At 42.8% G+C, this 20,765-nt stretch overlaps 1 long non-coding RNA gene across 1 annotated transcript in view; it reads right to left on the bottom strand.

Moving 5' to 3' along the window:
* The window catches only part of LOC110500418, a 42,734-nt gene that overhangs the window by 2,316 nt on the left and 19,653 nt on the right, over nt 1-20,765 (bottom strand). Inside the window, exons 3-5 of the long non-coding RNA XR_002470101.2 lie at nt 5,158-5,229; nt 5,046-5,078; nt 3,508-3,611 (exon numbers count right to left, since the gene is read on the bottom strand). This is a non-coding gene — a long non-coding RNA (uncharacterized LOC110500418). The remainder of the gene's footprint in view (nt 1-3,507; nt 3,612-5,045; nt 5,079-5,157; nt 5,230-20,765) is intronic.

Below are 20,765 nucleotides of genomic sequence, written 5' to 3'. Positions count from 1 at the left end.
AGATGAAACGAAAATTGAACTTTTTGGCAACAATACAAAACGTTATGTTTGGCGTAAAAGCAACACAGCTGAACACACCATCCCCACTGTCAAACATGGTGGTGGCAGCATCATGGTTTGGGCCTGCTTTTCTTCAGCAGGGACAGGGAAGATGGTTAAAATTGATGGGAAGATGGATGGAGCCAAATACAGGACCATTCTGGAAGAATGTAAGAGTCTGGTTCTGGAAGAACCTGATGGAGTCTGCAAAAGACCTGAGACTGGGACGGAGATTTGTCTTCCAACAAGACATTGATCCAAAACATAAAGCAAAATCTACAATGGAATGGTTCAAAAATAAACATATCCAGGTGTTAGAATGGCCAAGTCAAAGTCCAGACCTTAATCCAATCGAGAATCTGTGGAAAGAACTGAAAACTGCTGTTCACAAATGCTCTCCATCCAACCTCACTGAGCTCGAGCTGTTTTGCAAGGAGGAATGGGAAAAAATGTCAGTCTCTCGATGTGCAAAACTGATAGAGACATACCCCAAGCGACTTACAGCTGTAATCGCAGCAAAAGGTGGCGCTACAAAGTATTAACTTAAGGGGGCTGAATAATTTTGCACGTCCAATTTTTCCGTTTTTGATTTGTTAAAAAAGTTTGAAATATCCAATAAATGTCGTTCCACTTCATGATTGTGTCCCACTTGTTGTTGATTCTTCACAAAAAAATACAGTTTTATATCTTTATGTTTGAAGCCTGAAATGTGGCAAAAGGTCGCAAAGTTCAAGGGGGCCGAATACTTTCGCAAGGCACTGTAGCTAGGTTTCCATGCAAAATGCAAAAGATTTTCATGTGAATATTATAAAATCTGCATAAAACAATAATTCCCACCAGAGAAATCTTCCCATCAAACTGACTTTTTGCTGATAAAAAGCTGTGCATGAGGATGTTTTGAACAGAAAGATTACTTTTACCGTTAAATTCCAATGTACTGAATGAAAAATTAAAGTTAAATGCGTTTCTGTTGATGGTTTTGTCACAAAAACTGTATTGTTAAGTAACAAACTCTGAGGACGCACACAGCACTGATAACACTCTTGGTTAAATCCTTGGAGAGAACCTCGTTCCCAGTCTCAATTGCTACTGCATATAGGTTTGAAGAGAGAGCAGGCTGGTAGGCCAGATTACCTTGGAGATGCTGGAGCTGGCTACAACTAGATATTATTTAGTATCAGGTAGTTGGTTGGGAGGACGGAATACTAATATGATGAAGAGAATGTAACCTAAACAGAGGTCATTGTGGCTAAGAGAGAGTGAGAGATGGGAGAGTGAGAGATGGGATGAGATGGGATGAGAAGGGTGTGAGATGAAAGAGGAGCGCTTTGTAGTGCCAGGGAGGTTATGGGACAAGGGGAGAGGGAGCGAGAGAAAGAGGGAGCGAGAGAAAGAGGGGGAGAGAGAAGGAGAGATGGAGCTGTAAGCCCAGAGGGTGATTTATCAGCGTCTCCCACTGGGCAGTGTGTGCGTGCATGCATGCGTATGTGTGTGTGTGTGTGTGCGTGTGCATTTGCATTTACGAATGGTATTGTGCCGTGGTTGCCCTGCAACTAGCCTCAGAGCTGGACTGAATGTCAATGAGAAGAGAACTCCAGAAGAGAACAAAACCAATGGTTAGGAGAGAGAAGAGAGGACAGAAACAGGTCAAGGGGGCCAGAAGGGAGGTAGGAAGTGAGGGAGTATTTTAGAAGAAATGAGTGAGAGGGAAAGAAAGGGAGTCTGTGTGTGAGACAGTGTGGTCGTGGAGTAGAGGAGGAGGAGAAGAGAGGAGGGTGAGCTAGTGCTTAGGGCTGTTTTGTTTCCTGCCTTTTTTCTCCCTTTGGCGATGCACAGTCACTGAGGGATGGAGGGAGGGAGAGGATTAGTTATATCTCCCTCTGATGCCGTCCCTCGCTTTTATATTCCACTCTCCATACATCCTCTGTCATTATCAGTTCCTCTACCGCTCTTTCCATCCCTCTCTCCCTCCTGAGCCATTATCGAGGTCAGACAATAAAGTGTTAGTCCACAATATATCCACAGAGTGGTAGTCAACCAGGAATATCCCTGTATAACACAATACACACAGGACCACAAAGCTGACTATACATCTGCTTTTGAAAATCACAAAGTTCATTTTAAGTGACAAATCTAACATCAGCAATGTCTGGGTTTTTTTCAATCTTGGAAAATCCCCATGCTTTACACATTTGACAGGGGGAGGGTGCAAGAGAGTGAAGAAAAGAGAGAGGAGAGAAGGTGGGAGAAAGAAAGAAAGAAAGAAAGAAAGAAAGAAAGAAAGAAAGAAAGGAACCGAGCGAGAGAGGGAAAGAGAGAGCGAGGGGGACAGAGAGAGTGAGAGGGTGGTAGTAATAGAGAGCCAAAAGGAGAGGTACAGAGCGAGGAGGGGGAGAAACAGAGAGAGGGAGAGAAAAAAATAGGAAAAGGGAGAGGGAGTAACAGAAAGAAAGTGGGAAAGAGGGAGAGAGAGGCAGTGTGAAAGAGATCTGTGCTGATGTCTTATTGAATGCCCCTGCTTTCAATACACTTTAATCAGTGTAGAGGAAGGGGAGGAGACAAGTTAAAGAAGGATTTTTAAGCCTTGAAACAATTGAGACATGGATTGTGTATGTGTGCCATTCAGAGGGTTAAAGGGCAAGACAAAATATTTAAGTGCCTTTGAATGGGGTATGGTAGTAGGTGCCAGCCACACTGGTTTGTGTCAAGAACTGCAACGCTGCTGGGTTTGTCAGGCTCAACAGTTCCCTGTGTGTGGTCCACCACCCAAAGGACATGCAGCCAACTTGACACAACTGTGGGAAGCTTTGGGGTCAACATGGGCCTTGAACTTGAAGAGTCCATGCCCTGACAAATTTGTTCTGAGGGCAAAAGGGCTGGGGGGGGGGGGGGGGGGGGGGTGCAACTCAATATTAGTAAGGTGTTCCTACTGTTTGACTACTTAACAAATACCAAAACATAGTTTTGGGATGAAATTTTCCTTCAAGTAGGTCAGGCAGGATGTTGTGATTTCACTCCCAATGCAATCGCCCACAGGGCCAATCACGTTGGAGTGGGGACACAACCCCTAGCTGCCAATGCCTCAGGAAAACTAAAATTCTCCCAAAGTTCTGCAGCTGTCTCAACAAAGCTGTCATCAAGGCAAAGGGTGGCTCCTTTGAAGAATCTAAAACATGCAAAGTTGATATTTCTAACATTGGCTGTACAAACACATATGTAAGTTTCTCTACACCGTATTGCTTCTAAACACCAGGGCCTTGATTCATTATGATCTAAAAAAAGGAAAACTGATCCTAGATCAGCACTCCTACTCTGAGACGCTTTATGAATGCGGGCCCTGCTCTCTCCTCACATGGGGAAGAGCAGGAAACCATTGAAGGTGGTGATCAGTTCCTCAACCCCAATGGGAGTGCGATCGATGAGGGTCACCCAGACCTGATTCCCCACCTCCAAGGACACGGTACTCACCATGTCATCACCATCGCTGGAGTTGTGATCATATCCATTGGCAATAGCTGTTCCATTTCTCTTGTAGTGGTTGAAAGTGAATTAGTAGACTCCTTTAACTGGTGCTGTAAAGATCCATGTGACAGAGACCATTGAGAGGAAAGACATTATTGTGGAGGAGGGAAAGCTTATTTTGATCAAAATGACAGAGAAGATGACACAAAAAGTGCATGTGTTTGTGTTGTATTCGTTGCCAATGTTTATATTGACTTTCTTGTGACTAAGGTGATAGTGGTGCCATGGGGTCAAAGAGTCCCACCATCAAGTCTAACTGAAAAATATACCTTTGGTAAAACAGGAACTAGGTACAGTTCATTCAGAAAGAATTCAGACCAATTGACTTGTTTTCACATTTTGTTACATTACAGTCTTATTCTAAAATAAATTAAATATTTTTTTTCTACATCAATCTACACACAATACGCCATAATGGCAAAGTGAAAAAAAGGTGTTTAGAAATTTTTGCAAATGTATTCAAAAACAAAAAACAGAAATACCTTATTTACATAAGTATTCAGACCCTTGCTATGAGACTCAAAATTAAACTAATGTGCATCCTGTTTCCATGGATCATCCTTGAGATGCTTCTACTACTTGATTGGAGTCCACCTGTGGTAAATTCAATTGATTGGACATGATTTGGAAAGGCACACACTTGTTTGTAATAAGGTCCCACAGTTGACAGTGCGTGTAAGAGCAAAAACCAAGCCATGAGGTCAAGGGAATTGTCTGTAGAGCGCCGAGACAGGATTGTGTCGATGCACAGATCTAGGGAAGGGTAACAAAACATTTCTGCAGGACTGAATGTCCTTGAGTGGCCCAGCCAGAGCCTGCACTTGAACCTGATCGAACATCTCTGCACAGACCTGAAAATAACCGTGCAGCAACGCTCCCCAACCAACCTGACAGAGGTTGAGAGGATCTGCAGAGAAGAATGTTAGAAACTCCCCCAAACACAGGTGTGCCAAGCTTGTAGCGTCACACCCACAAAGACTCTAAGCTGTAATCGCTGCCAAAGGGGCTTCAACAAAGTACTGAGTAAAGGGTCTGAATACTGATGTAAACATAACATTTCGGTCAAACATGTATAAAAACCTGTTTTTGTTTTGTCATTATGGGGTATTGTATGTAGATTGATGAGGGATTTTTTTAATTGGATTTTTAAATGTTTTAAATAAGGCTGTAACGCAACAATATGTGGAAAACAGTCACCGGTCTGAATACACTGTATAATTAAAAAAGGTACAAACTTCATCAAGTCTAACTGAAAAAGCTACCTTCGGCTGATCTGTGGGGATAACAGACATAAAAAGGGACTGAAACTAAATATTTTCACAGCCACAAAGGAAAGTTCAACTCCATAAGAGGAGCGAGCGTATTGTCTCTTAACAAGCAAAATGTTACTTTTCAGCCATAACATACATTGGCGAAATTGCAACAATAGAAACGTTGACTTTTAAAATCATTGTGGATTTTGTTTTCATTGTCGGCACCTTTACCTTTCTTCCGCGGGTCCACATAAACCTTTGCATCTGTAACGAAACAGCATAGGTAAGAACTGTTCAACCTTCCTTTGACTGCATTACCGCAAACACAAAACGACTACATTACCATCACTCCTTTCCTGCACGTTTTATCTTTTCCTTCTGGTTGTAGATGTCATCCAGCTGTTTATCTTTGAATCTACATTAAAAAAAAAATTAAAAAATGTAAAGGTAGGCCTTCACATAAGGACATCCAACATCAATCTCTTTCTCTATACAATAGCCAGTGACCACATTTGAAAAAAATAACATTTACATTATAATTTGTAGCTAATCACAGATTTAAAACATGTTCCCTGAGGGATCCTTGGAATACATTGAGGGTGTAATACAATAGAATACAATGTAATATTATTAATAAACCATTTATGTTCTTAATCCTGGGCAACATGGACCTGGGAGGCTCAAAGGGATATTGGTATTCAGTGTTCCACCAATGAGTCATGCTTTAACTTTATACTTCTTGCCTGATCTTCTTGTAGTCTGCCATTTTTCTCCATATTTATTATTTTAACATACAGTGCTGCTTGAAAGTATGTGAACCCCTTGTGCAATTACAGATTTGACCATAAACGTCATTTAATCAGAATCCGTCTTTTTGATCTGACATAACAGGTTTATATTTACCAATACCATATGCTGGTGTAAGGAAAGCATACGTGTAGTAGAACAACACAATTAAAAAGGAATTGGTGCAGGTGCAAAAATAAGTGAACCCCGAGTTGCATTGTGTTAAATCAAGTAGGTAAGTAGAATCAGGTGGGTAAATAATTGGGTACCAATTGAACCAATCAAAGTAGAACTTGTTAGGTAAGAGTTTGGGCGGGACTCTGATAAAGAGATAAGAAACCTGGTCAGTTTGGATTTACCCATCCAGGTGAATGCGAAGCACACCATGCTGAGAGGAAAGGAGATCTCAGAGGACATCAGGATGAGGGTAGTGAGAGCACATCAGTCTGGGGAAGGCTATAAAATTATCTCAAAAAGATTTGAGCTCCATCAGTCCACTGAGGCAAATCATTTACACATGGAGAGCATTTAACATGACAGCAACTCGGCTTAGAAGTGGACGCCCTTCCAAAATATCACCAAGAGCCACAAGAACAATAGTAAATCAGGTAAAAGCCAACCCAAACATAACATCTAGAGATTTGCAGACCACCCTTGCTGCGTCTCGGGTAACTGCATGCTTCAACAATAAGAACACTGAATTGAAATGCCATTCTTGGGAGGGTTCCTAGGAAGAAGCCTCTGCTGTCAAAAAAAGAACCAATCTTCCCTTCTTAACTTTGCCAGAGACCACTGGGACAAACCTGAAGGTTTCTGGAAGTCCATTGTCTGGACCGATGAGTCCAAAATTGGTCTCGATCCTTATTGGTCACAATCAACAGCGCTATATTTGCCGAAAACCCAACACTGCCTACCACCAAAATAACCTTATCCCAACAGTCAAGCATGGTGGTGGGAATGTCAAGATCTGGTGCTGCTTTTCCTCCTCTGGACTTGGACGACTCCACATCGTCAAGGGAACCATGAATTCTGAGGTATTACCAGGAGATTCTTGAACAGATGCCAGGCCATCAGTCAAGGAGCTAAAGCTAGGCCGAAAATGGGTCTTGCAACAAGACAACGACCCAAAGCATTCAAGCAAATCTACCAAAGAATAGCCCAGGAGAAAGAAGATTTGTTTTGGATTGGACAAGTCAAAGTCCTGACCTAAATCCAATTGAGATGCTGTGGCAGGACCTGAAGCAGGCAATTCATGCCAGACAACCCTCGAACCTCACTCAATTGGCTGAGTTCTGGAGGAGTGGGCAAAAATCCCTCAAAACAGATGTCAGAGACTGATTGCTGGCTATAGGAGATATCCAAGTTATCGCTGCTATTGACTGAGGGGTTCACGTTTTTGCACATCAAATCGGTTTTCTGTTCAATAAACCACTTGTTAAATAAGTAATGAAAATTTTGATTTTTTGTTTTGTTTCTGTCATTTACTTGGAATGTATTTATTACGAATTGGGGTTTAAATAAGGATTTTTTTATTTTAAATTGTGCAAAATAATGGCATTCCCTGTAGGGTTCACAGACTTTCAAGCAGCACTAATTTAAACTGGAATCTTTAGTTGCTACATCCATTTTTGGGTTTGGAATACCATTATGTACCCATTGATTCTTGAAGAATATAACTTAGAAATGCATCATGAGCTTAGTTCAACTGTTGTGCCCCATCAGGACTCAATAGCTTGTTTTACGCCAATGTTTGTAAACAAACACTGTATCGCCTCAAATCATGGTTAAAACTAGAATTGGTATATCATGAATGTCAGTCCTTGCATCCATAGCTCTGTCTATGAATTTGATTGGTTAAATGTCTCCAGGCCCATCCCTTTGTTTCAATTGGGCACTCTTGCTTTAAGCTTAAAACTGCAAAGTTATCTCTCTACCTCTTGGCAAAATGTATAGAATTTCAGGATATTAGCTTAAAAGCTGCAACAAAATCTCTCGGCCCCCATGACAAAATGTGTAGAATTGAAGGAAATTAGCTTAATTATCTGCAAAATGTTCTCTCCGATGACAAGAGGCAGGCCTTTTAAAACATGCTCTTTCCCAGGGCCCAAGACTTGGTTTGTCCCGCACTGCCAAAGTCATAGTAAAACTCCCTGTATGCTATTCTTATCTAGAGTTACGAGGTCCCTGATGAACTTGATATCCCTGATGAATTTGCTGTCCCAAAAGGGGTCGCCAACCACAGTTATCAGGTCAGACACCCCATCCAGAACAACATCCAAAACCATCTGAAAGAAAGGCCATGTTCTGAAGAGCTATAAGCCAACACAACAGAAGAGCGAGAGAGAGGACCAAAACGGGAAAATTGGGGGTCAGCTGAACTGACTAAAAAAGGATCTTGCAAGGAGATCAGGGATCGAGTGGAGACGATATTCTGAAGCTCTAACCCATCACCAACTAAGAAACCAGCAAAGAGAGGACCAGGACAGTCAGGGTCAAACATACAAAGATGAAGGTGATTGTGACCCTCAGACTTTGAGTTTGCTTTGATCATCTGAAGGGAAAAAAACCCCACAAAAATAAAAAGTACAATATCGAAGAAATTAGAAAAAATAACAATATTACATTTAATTGAAAAAAAAAATAATGGTGAAAGATGAGAGTGAGAGACATAGAAAAACAAAGAGGGGGACTGAGGTTGGGTCAAAACAAGGATATTCTGCTGGAATTTAGGACCCAGGGAGAGTGGGATAGAGGGAAACCTTTGAACAGCTGGAATGGATATTCGCTTGGCAGAAGAACAACATCTTGCTGTGATGTAGGACCGAGTAAGAGTTGGGTTAGAAGACCATCAAACACCTGAACTGAAACAGGACTTTTATTTGTTAGACAGAAGTCCCTAGAGATGGGACAGTGTACTGTGCCATGTAATAATACACTGCTCAAAAAAATAAAGGGAACACTAAAATAACACATCCTAGATCTGAATGAAATATTCTTATTAAATACTTTGTTCTTTACATAGTTGAATGTGCTGACAACAAAATCACACAAAAATGATCAATGGAAATCAAATTTATCAACCCATGGAGGTCTGGATTTGGAGTCACACTCAAAATTAAAGTGGAAAACCACACTACAGGCTGATCCAATGCTGATGTAATGACCTTAAAACAAGTCAAAATGAGGCTCAGTAGTGTGTGTGGCCTCCACGTGCCTGTATGACCTCCCTACAACGCCTGGGCATGCTCCTGATGAGGTGGCGGATGGTCTCCTGAGGGATCTCCTCCCAGACCTGGACTAAAGCATCAGAGAGACATGATGTCCCAGATGTGCTCAATTGGATTCAGGTCTGGGGAACGGGCGGGCCAGTCCATAGCATCAATGCCTTCCTCTTGCAGGAACTGCTGACACACTCCAGCCACATGAGGTCTAGCATTGTCTTGCATTAGGAGGAACCCAGGGCCAACCGCACCAGCATATGGTCTCACAAGGGGTCTGAGGATCTCATCTCGGTACCTAATGGCAGTCAGGCTACCTCTGGCGAGCACATGGAGGGCTGTGCGGCCCCCAAAGAAATGCCACCCCACACCATGACTGACCCACCGCCAAACCGGTCATGCTGGAGGATGTTGCAGGCAGCAGAACGTTCTACACGGCGTCTCCAGACTCTGTCACGTCTGTCACATGTGCTCAGTGTGAACCTGCTTTCATCTGTGAAGAGCACAGGGCGCCAGTGGAGAATTTGCCAATCTTGGTGTTCTCTGGCAAATGCCAAACGTCCTGCACGGTGTTGGGCTGTAAGCACAACCCCCACTTGTGGACGTCGGGCACTCATACCACCCTCATGGTGTCTGTTTCTGACCGTTTGAGCAGACACATGCACATTTGTGGCCTGCTGGAGGTCATTTTGCAGGGCTCTGGCAGTGCTTCTCCTGCTCCTCCTTGCACAAAGGCAGAGGTAGCGGTCCTGCTGCTGGGTTGTTGCCCTCCTACGGCCTCCTCCAAGTCTCCTGATGTACTGGCCTGTCTCCTGGTAGCGCCTCCATGCTCTGGACACTACGCTGACAGACACAGCAAACCTTCTTGCCACAGCTCGCATTGATGTGCCATCCTGGATGAGCTGCACTACCTGAGCCACTTGTGTGGGTTGTAGACTCCGTCTCATGCTACCACTAGAGTGAAAGCACCGCCAGCATTCAAAAGTGACCAAAACATCAGCCAGGAAGCATAGGAACTGAGAAGTGGTCTGTGTTCACCACCTGCAGAACCACTCCTTTATTGGGGGTGTCTTGCTAATTGCCTATAATTTCCACCTGTTGTCTATTCCATTTGCACAACAGCATGTGAAATTTATTGTCAATCAGTGTTTCCTAAGTGGACAGTTTGATTTCACAGAAGTGTGATTGACTTGGAGTTACATTGTGTTGTTTAAGTGGTCCCTTTATTGTGTATATACACACTACTTGACCAACATTATGTGGACACCTGCTCGTCGAACATCTCATAAAAACAAATAATGTCCGTTAATGTAATGGGTCCCCCCTTTGCTGCTATAACAGCCTTCACTCTTCTGGGAACGCTTTCCACTAGATGTTGGAACATTGCTGCAGGGATTCAGCCACAATAGCATTAATGAGGTCGGGCGATTAGGCCTGGCTCGCAGACGGCGTTCCAATTCATCCCAAAGGTGTTCGGTGGGGTTGAGGTCAGGGCTCGGCGCAGGCCGGTCAAGTTCTTCCACAGAGATTGACAAATAATTTCTGTATGGGCCTCATTTTGTGCACGGGGGCATTGTCATGCTGAAACAGGAAAGAGCTTTCGCCAAACTGTTGCCACAAAGTTGGAAGCACCGAACCGAACCATGAAAAACAGCCCCAGACCGTTATTACCCCTCCACCAAACTTTACAGTTGGCACTGTGCATTTGGGCAGGTAACATTCTCCTGGCAGCCGCCAAACCCAGATTCAGTTGTCAGACTGCCAGATGGTGAAGCATGATTCATCACTCCAGAGAACGTGTTTCCTCTGCTCCAGAGTCCAATGGCGGCGAGCTATACACAACTCCAGCTGATGCTTGGCATTGCGCATGGTCATCTCAGGCTTGTGTGTGGCTGGTCGGCCATGGAAACCCATTTCATGAAACTCCCGACGAACAGTTCTTGTGCTTACGTTGCTTCCATAGGCAGTTTGGAACTCGGTAGTGAGTGTTTCAACCATGGACAGACGATATTTACACACTACGTGTTTCAACACTAGGCGGTACAATTCTGTGAGCTTGTGTGGAGTACCACTTGGCGGATGAGCCGTTGTTGCTCCTAAACGTTTCCACTTCACAATAATAGCACTTACAGTTAACTGGGGCAGCTCTAGCAGGGAATAAATTGGACAAACTGACTTGTTGGAAAGGTGGCATCCTATGACAGTGCCATATTGAAAGTCACTGAGCTCATGAGTAAGGCCAGCCTACTGCCAGTGTTTGTCTGGTTGCATGGCTGTGTGCTCAATTTTATACACCTATCATACACAGGTATGCCTGAAATAGCCAAATTAACTATTTTGAAGGTGTGTCCCCATACTTTTGTATATATAGTGTAATACTGAAATGTATTGGATATAGGACCAGTTCCCAAGGAATAACAGACTCAAACTGAAAAGAGTGTCCTTGGCAGAACAATCTGAATATGTAGAGTTGAGATGACATAACAGGACATGAGAATGTGTTAGTATGAACCAAAGTTTGTTTGATAAACCTGACCTGGATATGTGGACGTGCCTGGTGGAGAATGATAGACTGCCTTCTCACCCCCGTGGTTGATTACAATAGGGACGTGGTGGTGGACCAGACAGCCCAAGGCGTAGTTCTATCACAGTATCGAGTGACGCAGCAGCTCAAATCTAATCACCACTATATGGATTATAGCCCTGTCTAGCATACCGACCTGGGATTCAAAAGTATTCAATATTTTTCAAATACTTGTGAGCGTTAGATTAAGCCCTGTCTGGAGTGCCAGAGATGTGGGGTGGATGCACTTGAGACTCTATTTGTACCATTGTGCCAGGTAAAGCTCGATCATGCACAGAAAGTATTTAAAAGATTTTTAATACAGTTTGAACCCATGTCAGGTGGATCAGTACTGTAGGAGGACATTGTCTCACCTCAGATGGCTTCACTCCTCACTACACTAGTCCTTCTACTGATCTCTCTCGTAGGATGTGGAACTCATATTAAAATAACAAGCATTCCCCATAAAAAAATAGAAATGTATTTTATCACTGCGCCCTCGTATGACACCATGAATTAGGCAGAATAACTAGCTAGCTAAATTATTATAAATGTTTTGACAGTGATTTAATAATTTGCAATTGTGAGAAAATAATAATCTCCTGCACAAATTCTGTTGTAGCTGGCTAGCTTACTGACATAGTTAGGTAGCTAACACGTCCTTCACTGACATAAAAAGCTTGCTTAGCCTGTTAAAATGACCCTGAAGTTGTAGACATTGCAGCCCCACAATTAAGAGGAACTGACTTTCATCAGAAATCCGTCTGTCTCTAGATCAGCATGTTTCTCTGCGGGTCAGCGGAGTACAACAGCTGACTCGGGAGGCTACAACTTATCTTCAGAGGGTATTTCCGGTACTGCAGTTCAGCTGAAGTATGGCATAGAAAGACAATTCTCATTAGACGGCCCTATAGAGAAATCATTTGTTTTTTATTCCAAATAAGACACTTTAGTCATCAACTTAATAAACAAAACATCCATTGCACTATTCAAGTAATTGTCACTGAGGCCAATTTCTCTCTCCATCACTCAGTCAGTTATTTAAGCAATTATGCCCTTAGGGGGTGTGGCATATGGCCAATATACCACTGGCTAAGAGCTGTTCTGATGCACAATGCAACACAGAGTGCATGTATACAGCTCTTAACCGTGGTATTATGGCAATATACCACAAACCCTCAAGGTGCCTTATTGCTATTATAAACTGGTTACCAACATAATTAGAGCAGTAAAAATACATGTTTCGGCCAATCAACATTCAGGGCTCAAACCACCCAGTTTATAATAACATTTTAGATTCATGCGGTGACGTCGGCGAGCTTATGTCACATGAACACCGAAAGGAAATCACTCACACACTCTTGACTGGGAATTATTTGCACCTGTTAAACACTGCCAGAAAAACAGAAGCAACAATAAGATTAGCAACAAGAACTACTGGGACTCCCAGGGTTAGGGAGCAACGGATTACATGTAAAAAAGAAAACAACAACTGTAATCAGTTACGTTACCAGCAAAAAATGTTGTAATCAGATTAACAGATACTTTTGAAAAATGAGATAATTACTTTGAGGATTACTTTTAAATTCAGAAAGGATGTTTGTGAAAAAACATTTGCCACTTCTGTTTTCTCAATGACATTCAAATCAACATTGGGGGAAAAAAAGGCTTAATTTGTTCCACCTGAGCGAGTCTGACCACAAATCAGAAACCACTATGACGACAAACACCAAATGTGTTCCATCATCGGTGGGAAAAGAGCACAGGCTTTTGTAGGCTACAGTCCAAGCGATGTCTGTCACGCCCTGATCTGTTTCACCTGTCTTTGTGATTGTCTCCACCCACCTCCAGGTGTCTCCTGTTTTCCCCTTTAGTCCCTGGTGTATTTATACCTTTGTTTCCTATCTCTCTGTGCCAGTTTGTCTTGTTTTCCCAATTCAACCAGCGGTTCTCTTAGTGCCTATTTTCTTCCCCCCCCCCCCCCCCCAGTCTCTGTTTTTTTTTCCTAGCCCTCCTGGTTTTGACCCTTGCCTGTCCTGATGCCGAATCCGCATGCCTGACCTCTCTGCCTTTTCTGACCTCGAGCCTGCCTATCCCCTTGTACTGTTTTGACTCTGACCTTTTCACTGAACCCCTGCCTGTCCTGACCTCGAGCCTGCCTATCCCTTGGTACTGTTTAGACTCTGACCTTTTCACTGAACCCCTGCCCGTCCTGACCTCGAGCCTGCCTATCCCTTGGTACTGTTTAGACTCTGACCTGGTTTATGAACTCTCGCCTAACCCTTTTGGTATAATGAATATTGTCTGCATTTGGGTCTCGCCTTGTGCCCTTTTATAATGTCTTCCAATGGTGTGACTGCTGTCAGCATCCAAAGTTGATCCAACTTGAATAAACGCTTGGTGTTGTCTACGGCGATACGGATATCACTTATTGATTTCTACATAGTGCATTGATGTGGATCACACTGCTGCTCTCTCATTTAGCTATTTGCTCCTTATGGATTGTGGTTGTAGTGGATGACTGTTCACAAATCTAAATGTGTATTTGAACCCAATAATGGTTGAATTCAAGGAGTTTAAACTGTCTATCAATCATTGTTTTTGAAACCAGTGGACAGCCGGGGAAAAATGTGCTCTTGCTGCAGCTGCATAGTGCGAATCCCAACCCAAGGAATATGTGGGGCTTTTATTGCTCAATCTAATTCATACTGATAAAATAAGTAACCCATAGGCCTAATGTTCCAACTCACACCCTTTTGATAGACTTAAAGGTTCAATCTGTAGTTCCTGCATCCATTTTTGGATATATAAACTCAAAGAATAAAAGTCCCTTTTTCAGGACCCTGTCTTTCAAAGAAAATTTGTAAACTTCCAAATAACTTCACAGATATTCATTGTAAAGGGTTTAAACACTTTCTCATGCTTGTTCAATAAACCATAAACAATTCATGAACTTGCACCTGTGGAACGGTCGTTAAGACATTAACAGTTTACAGACGGTAGGCAATTAAGGTCACAGTTAGGGAAACTTAGGACACTAAAGAAGCCTTTCTACTGACTCTGAAAAACACTAAAAGAAAGATGCCCAGGGTCCCTGCTCATCTGCGTGAACGTGCCTTAGAAATGCTGCAAGGAGGCATGAGCACTGCAGATGTGGCCAGGGCAATAAATTGCAATGTTCGTACTGTGAAATGCCTAAGACCACGCTACAGGGAGACAGGACGGACAACTGATCGACCTCGCCGTGGCACACCAAGTGTAACCGCACCTGCACAGGATCGGTACATCCGAACATCACAGGTACAAGATGGCAACAACTGCACGAGCTCCACCAGGAACGCACCATCCCTCCATCAGTGCTCAGACTGTCCGCAATAGGCTGGAATGAGGGCTTGTAGGCCTGTTGTAAGGCAGGTCCTCACCAGACATTGCTGGCAACAATGTTGCCTATGGGTGCAAACCCACCATCGCTGGACCAGACAGGACTGACGAGTCGCGGTTTTGTCTCACCAGGGTTGATGGTTGGATTTACGTTGATCGTCAAAGGAATGAGCGTTACACCGAGGCCTGTATTCTGGAGTGGGATCGATTTGGAGGTGGAGGGTCTGTCATGGTCTGGGGCGGTGTGTCACAGCATCATTGGACTGAGCTTGTCATTGCAGGAAATCTCAATGCTGTGTCACAGGTAGGACATCCTCCTCCCTCATGTAGTACCCTTCCTGCAGGCTCATCCTGACATGACCCTCCACAGCATGACAATGCCACCAGCCATACTGCTCCTACTGTGTGTGATTTCCTGCAAGACAGGAAAGTCAGTGATCTGCCATGGCCAGCGAAGAGCCCAGATCTCAATCCCATTGAGCACTTCTGGGACCTGTTGGATCAGAGGGTGAGAGCTAGGGCCAGGGCCTCATTACATGGTTAAAACAATAATTTTGATATCATGGATGATCAGTTCTTGCATCCATAGCTCTGTCTATTAATCTAAAAGTGGTTACATTTCTCTAGGCCCATCCCTCAGCTTTTCTAGGCCAATCAGTCCTCCATGACAACATAATCATAAGCAATAGAGTAGGGCTGGCTATTAAGTCTTTAGTTTTGGGGTTATGCTCAGGTAAAATAATTTGGCTAATCTATACTTCCATATGGCTGGCTAATAACTCATATTCATGAAGATCAAGGGATATAACATTTGTTGCAATGACTGCATGGAATTCTGATTTGGTTTTCAATGTAAAGATATAATTTACGTAAACGTTAACATTGATTTATCCTGCAATAGATGTCATTCAATTGGTAACATACACTTTTGTCTTCTTCTAATGCCTCCTTAAGGGGAAAGCAATCTAAAAGTAACTGAATGTAATCTGGTTCCATTACTGAGTTTGGGTAATCCAAAAGTTACGTTACTGATTACAATTTTGGACAGGTAACTAGTAACTGTAACGGATTACATTTAGAAAGTAATCTACCAACCCTGTTGACTTCTAGCTATAACTGGCTTGATTTACAAGCTATCTATGCTCGTTTACCTGACGTTATGCTCGTTTACCTAATGCTAGCTAACTTTTGGAGGTGTAATGGTTGATTCTTCTATTGGTGGTGTATGTGCTTTCTAATGACGGTTTCATAGATGGTTTCCTGTCCTCTCGTCTGTCTCTCCTGTCTCTCCTCTGTTACTTATCGCCTGTCACTTCTCTCCTGTCTTCTGTCTCTCCTGTCCTCTCTCTCCTATCTTCTCTGCTCGTCATCTGTCTCTCCTGTCTTCTCATCTCTCCTCTGTTACTTGTCTTCTGTCACTTCTCGTGTCCTCTGTCCTCTCCTCTGTGGGATTTCACCCCGCTCGACACTAGTGTTAGCGGTTGATAACATGAAGATGTTGAAGTGTTCAGTCTTCTCTGATTATCAACATAAACAAGAGCTCTCGTGTTTTTTTGCTCAAAATGGTAGACATGGTGAATGTGTGCATGTGCTATATCTTTACAGCTGCACAACTAAGTTTCTGACTTACAATGAAGTAGTCTGCTAACTATAATTCCCATCCATTATATTTTTAGATGCATGCCTCGGGAAATCCCTTATCACCCAGTAACTCTCCCTCTGACCACATCCTCCTCAGTCCTCAGGCTGAGGATATCCGTGCCCTGTTGATGGACACTATGCCCACAAATGGGGAGAAAATGGATCACCAGCTTGGCTCATCAAACTGTCCAATCTCTGGAGGGGACAACAGACATTGCTCAATCGGCGCATGGTTCAGCCAATTTGCCAGCCAAACAGATTAGCTAGATGATTCATGCATTAAAATGATAACTTTAGAGAAACATTTGCAGATAACATATACAAAATAATCCATATAAGTAGGAGCAGATCATTTACGTCAGGATGCACAACTTTCCACGTCTGTAAGGCGTTCTTCATCTTGTCATTCTTACTCTGACGCAGCACTTGTTGATAGAAGAGGTCTCTTGGCAGGGGTTCGAAAGGATGGAGCCCCAACAGTCACAGCTAGCCAGAGCACATTTGATTCAGTCCTCAGCAAGTTACTTGCATGCAACTACATAACAAATTACTTTTCATGTTTCTAGTGGTTGTGGTCACTGGGGTGCCTGCAAATTTTCCCTCCCCAAACTAGTCGCAGCCACGCAGATCCATGTCCCCGGCAACACTGGCAGAATTCTCAAAAGCTTCCCACGCTCATGCTTGTAATGAAGTTGCTGCTCGGGCTCATGCTTGCGGCTGCTCCATTACATAGTTACATAAGTAGGTAGCTGGTTGGTCAGCAGCATCGTTTCAGTCAAAGATAATTTCAGTGACTGGGTCAGCTGTTGGATAAATTTATGCTAGCCAAACTTCCAAAATTCTGCTCAATGAAGCACAATAATGAGGTTCAACAAAAGATGTTACCTAGGTAGCCGGATTACTTTTGATCTATCACATTACCCTTTGCAAGATACGAGACAGATTGGTGCAGGTGGAATCGACACACTATCTAGTCTAAGACAATTGTAGGAGGACTGTTATTTGAGCAACACACATTCGGATAATGAAGTGGGAGTGGAGAGGTCGGCGTCGGTGAAATTAACAACATGGACGTATGGATGGACCTCTCCAAAAGCTACCGGTTAAATAACTGATAAATGGTTTTATGTTGTTTTTTTTTATATAGCCTTGTGCACGCACTCGCATGCACGGCCACACACACACACACACACACACACACACACACACACACACACACACACACACACACACACACACACACACACACACACACACACACACACACACACACACACACACACACACACACACACACACACACACTGCACAGCTCTTTTTGTTTAACTGACACAGCTCTTTTGTTGACATTAGTGATTGTGCAGGGACTTGGCAAACTCTATGCTTTTTCCATTGTTGATTTTCATACTGTTTCCAGTGAACGATATATGACCTGACCTGTGAGGGATGGAACACTCCCCTAAAATACACACACATTCCACTTCACACACTAACACACACTCTATGGCTGGGCGATATGGCCAAAATATCATATTACAATATTTTCTGGATGGTATTTGACAGTGTTTTATAATAAAAGTTCTACATTTGCTTTATGAGTTGTGCATGACAAAAAGTTGATCTTATTTGAGATCATTGCCACACTGCCACGTAGGGCTGCACAACATGGGCAAACAATCTAGGCCTTATTTTTAACCAAATATTGCAACTTAGATTTGACTTGCAATTTAGATCAAAACACGTGGGTGAACTGTTGGAATCATGGAAATAGAAAGATTATTCTAATTCTATAGTTCAAATGTAATAGTGTTGTTTGACATGACAATTAATGAAAAAGCCTAGGAGGTGTTCATAGAATTAGGAATAAGAATACTAACATGATCTCTATGTAGGCTTTCTTGTGACAGGGTAGAAACCAAAGTGTTGTTCGGTGTTTCCCAGGGGAGTGGGACCATATATTTGGTTATATAAAATCAAAGACAGTACAGTATGAAGATAGAAATCCCTGATAACGCTGATCACACACGCAGACAATGTCATGGCGATGTTGGCTAGCAAAACACATAACATGTTCAACTATTTAAGACGTTGGCTCAAATATAGGTTTTGCCTTTAGATTGTTAGAAAATTCACAAGAAAGGGGGGAAAAATCACTTTTCTCATTGACTTCTCAAACCCTGGGCTGTTTGGTCTGTTTCGCAAGCATTTCCGGAAGTCTCGCAATGTTGCACCTCCGGGTTTAGAAAGTCTGTGATGAAATGTTATCTCTTACTTCATGGAGCTAACATAGTCTTGCTTCGCCTATTCCTCTCTGATATAGAAGATACTGTTGCACCAACAACATGATGATGTAGGCCTACGCTAGAACTGGTTGCCTCGTTCCTAGTCCTTAGGAAGTCCTTCTAGTCCTTTGCATTATTTCATTTTGTTATGTATAATTTCTTACATTGTTAGCCCAGAAAATCTTAAGTGTTATTACATACAGCGGGAATAACTATTGGATATCAGAGTGACGTGAACTTACCAGCACTATGACCAGAAATACCACTTACCCAAAGTCGATCGTTTGTCCTCAACACCATGGGCATTTGAATTTTTTGAAGAGGTCGACCCAAAACAACTCCGCCGGAGGAGAGGGAGTCAAAGTGGTCTTCTAGTCAGACTTCGGAGGCGCACACACCACACACCGCTTCTGAGTATATTACTAGCTAATGTCCAGTCCCTACAGTGCCTTGTGAAAGTATTCGGCCCCCTTGAACTTTGCGACCTTTTGCCACATTTCAGGCTTCAAACATAAAGATATAAAACTGTATTTTTTTGTGAAGAATCAACAACAAGTGGGACACAATCATGAAGTGGAACGACATTTATTGGATATTTCAAACCTTTTTAACAAATCAAAAACTGAAAAATTGGGCGTGCAAAATTATTCAGCCCCTTTACTTTCAGTGCAGCAAACTCTCTCCAGAAGTTCAGTGAGGATCTCTGAATGATCCAATGTTGACCTAAATGACTAATGAGGATAAATACAATCCACCTGTGTGTAATCAAGTCTCCGTATAAATGCACCTGCACTGTGATAGTCTCAGAGGTCCGTTAAAAGCGCAGAGAGCATCATGAAGAACAAGGAACACACCAGGCAGGTCCGAGATACTGTTGTGAAGAAGTTTAAAGACGGATTTGGATACAAAAAGATTTCCCAAGCTTTAAACATCCCAAGGAGCACTGCGCAAGCGATAATATTGAAATGGAAGGAGTATCAGACCACTGCAAATCTACCAAGACCTGGCCGTCCCTCTAAACTTTCAGCTCATACAAGGAGAAGACTGATCAGAGATGCAGCCAAGAGGCCCATGATCACTCTGGATGAACTGCAGAGATCTACAGCTGAGGTGGGAGACTCTGTCCATAGGACAACAATCAGTCGTATATTGCACAAATCTAGCCTTTATGGAAGAGTGGCAAGAAGAAAGCCATTTCTTAAAGATATCCATAAAAAGTGTTGTTTAAAGTTTGCCACAAGCCACCTGGGAGACACACCAAACATGTGGAAGAAGGTGCTCTGGTCAGATGAAACCAAAATTGAACTTTTTGGCAACAATGCAAAACGTTATGTTTGGCGTAAAAGCAACACAGCTGAACACACCATCCCCACTGTCAAACATGGTGGTGGCAGCATCATGGTTTGGGCCTGCTTTTCTTCAGCAGGGACAGGGAAGATGGATAAAATTGATGGGAAGATGGATGGAGCCAAATACAGGACCATTCTGGAAGAAAACCTGATGGAGTCTGCAAAAGACCTGAGACTGGGACGGAGATTTGTGTTCCAACAAGACAATGATCCAAAACATAAAGCAAAATCTACAATGGAATGGTTCAAAAATAAACATATCCAGGTGTTAGAATGGCCAAGTCAAAGTCCAGACCTGAATCCAATCGAGAATCTGTGGAAAGAACTGAAAACTGCTGTTCACAAATGCTCTCCATCCAACCTCACTGAGCTCGAGCTGTTTTGCAAGGAGGAATGGGAAAAAATTTCAGTCTCTCGATGTGCAAAACTGATAGAGACATACCCTAAGCGACTTACAGCTGTAATCGCAGCAAAAGGTGGCGCTACAAAGTATTAACTTAAGGGGGCTGAATAATTTTGCACGCCCAATTTTTCCGTTTTTGATTTGTTAAAAAAGTTTGAAATATCCAATAAATGTCGTTCCACTTCATGATTGTGTCCCACTTGTTGTTGATTCTTCACAAAAAAATACAGTTTTATATATTTATGTTTGAAGCCTGAAATGTGGCAAAAGGTCGCAAAGTTCAAGGGGGCCGAATACTTTCGCAAGGCACTGTAGATGACAAAGTTGA

The sequence above is a fragment of the Oncorhynchus mykiss genome, chromosome 21 (assembly GCF_013265735.2).
Source record: "Oncorhynchus mykiss isolate Arlee chromosome 21, USDA_OmykA_1.1, whole genome shotgun sequence".
Classification (NCBI taxonomy): domain Eukaryota; kingdom Metazoa; phylum Chordata; class Actinopteri; order Salmoniformes; family Salmonidae; genus Oncorhynchus; species Oncorhynchus mykiss.
Note: the sequence above shows the minus strand (reverse complement) of the source record. Positions and strands in the feature narration are given on the sequence as shown.